Source organism: Coregonus lavaretus (assembly GCF_964263955.1).
Source record: "Coregonus lavaretus genome assembly, contig: HAP1_SCAFFOLD_6311, whole genome shotgun sequence".
Taxonomy (NCBI): Eukaryota; Metazoa; Chordata; class Actinopteri; order Salmoniformes; family Salmonidae; genus Coregonus; species Coregonus lavaretus.
In genome coordinates, this window is record NW_028158728.1 from 23,242 (window position 1) to 25,384 (window position 2,143).

General features: G+C 54.1%; 1 pseudogene across 1 annotated transcript; it reads right to left on the reverse strand.

The window, feature by feature from the left end:
• Positions 1-301: 301 nt before the first annotated feature.
• LOC311123652 (cyclin-dependent kinase 5 activator 1-like) lies at positions 302-1,332 on the reverse strand (annotated as a pseudogene). The gene is made up of 2 exons: positions 911-1,332; positions 302-831 (listed from the first exon to the last, which is right to left on the reverse strand). The product of its transcript is annotated as a cyclin-dependent kinase 5 activator 1-like (transcript).
• Positions 1,333-2,143: the final 811 nt, after the last annotated feature.

Genomic DNA, 2,143 nt, shown 5'->3' on the forward strand with positions numbered 1-2,143 from the left:
TTAGATTCCCCGAGCTTTGATTGAACACATGGAACGACACGACAGTTCGGTAACCGGGCGAGGTGAAGCGAGGCGTGTAACCAATTCCTCCTGATTCCTCAGACTCCGGTTCCTGATAAAAAATCCCCCTCGTGCGTCTGTCCGGTTCACTAACAGTATACATTCAATCCCCGCTCGAACAACCGGCGGGTGTGTGGCTGGTGTCCGCGAACTTGTCCTAAACCAAATTCCCCTCTCTCTCTCTCTCTCTCTCTCTCTCTCTCTCTCTCTCTCTCTCTCTCCTTCTCCCCTCATCCAGTTCTTAACGATCCAAATCACTTATCCGTTTCCCGTCCTTCTCCTTCTCTTTCTCCTTCTTCTCCTTCTCCTTCTCTTTCTCTCTTGACCCTCCCTCGTTCTTCAGGTCCTGGAACACCTCGGTAAAGTAGTGCGGGTCTGCGTTGATTCTCAGCATTGGCCCGCTCATCCGGTCAATGAGGCCCAGGGCCCGCTCCCAGAAGGCCTCCCGGCTGGACTCCACCAGGAACGGCTTGAGCGGGTAGGAGATCTCATTGCCCATGTAAGAGTAGGCCAGGTACAGGCAGGTGAGGAAGGTCGCCTGGAGCTCGTACTCAGAGGCCGTGTCTTCCTCCACGGCCTCTCGGCAGAGCAGGTAGACGAAGACCAGGTTAGCCGGGGTGATGAAGCCCTGGTCCTGCCAGCCCTGCACTAGCAGAGACCGGTCCACGTTCCGGAACCACAGGATGACCTCATTGGCCGTGAGCTCTTTGAGCTTGAAGCAGCGGCGGCAGAGGAAGTCAGAGAGACAGCGCAGGAGCTCGCGGTGGACGCCTGGGGGACAACCAACACAAACAGTTAGGGTTAGGCTTTAACACAGACACACACACACACACACACACACGTTACCCACCTGCACCACCACCCTCCGAGGGGAGATGAAAGAGCGGCCATTCTGGGTCTGCCGCCGGGTCTGGTCCGGTACTGTAGGAACAGGCACAGGAATTGGCCCGGGTTTGGGCCCTGTCGGTTTTCGGTCGAGTATTCCGTTGGACGGTTGTGATTTCTTGATGTTGTCGGTGTTGAGCTGGTCCACCAAGGGCTCAGATTTGGCCTGGCTGGCTTCGGGTTTGGGGTTCACCTTTTTGGCATTCTTCTTCTTGGCGGAGGCGGCGACCAGCCGCTTCCACGTCAGAGCATGGAGCAGCACGGAGTGGCGCTTCTTTAGGCTCTTCTCCTGTTGTTTCCCGCCGGTCGCAAGGTCAGTTTCTCGTCCACACACACACCGCCCGCCGCCTTCCTTGACCTCGGCGACAGAGACAGAACGGTACCCATGTCTGCAGCGCGCAGCGCCTTCCCAAACACACAGAGCTTCCCGAGCTCTGTGTCCCAGTCCGTATCGATGGGTGTTCGTATGGTTTAATTAAAGTTCACACATTCAGCTCCATTGACGGTTTGACCGTGGGAGAGTCCAGAGATGTCCGGAGGTGTGTGATGCTCCGTGATTCCAGCAATATGCGCGAGATTCACTCACACATTTCTCTCTCTCTCTCTCTCTCTCTCTCTCTCTCTCTCTCTCTCTCTCTCTCTCTCTCTCTCTCTCTCTCTCTCTCTCTCTCTCTATATATATATATATATATATATATATATAAATATTTCTCTCCTTCTCTCTATCATACACACGTTCACGAATCACGATCACACACAAGCTGTGCCACTCCTTCTGTCGCAGCGCAGCGCGCGGCACGAGCTCATGGAATGGCCAGAGACCGGTAACTGCGGGTGCGCGAGAGATGCTGCCGGTTTAAAAGCGTAACCAGGAGTTACAGCTCCAAATATCCAACCAGAGAGGATAGTGCTTAGATTGACAGCTTATTCGACCAATGTGTGTGCATGTGTGTGCGTGCTTGCGTGCGTGCCTGCGTGTGTGTGTGATATCCTCCATATCTCCAGCTTGTCTTGTGTTTAAAACAGGCTGCAGATGTTCATGGGAGAGAGAGAGAGCGAGGAGAAAGAGAGAGAGAGAGAGAGAGAGAGAGAGAGAGAGAGAGAGAGAGAGAGAGAGAGAGTGAGAGAGAGAGAGAGAGAGAGAGAGAGAGAGGAGAGAGAGAGAGAGGAGAGAGAGAGTAGAGAGAGAGAGAGAGAG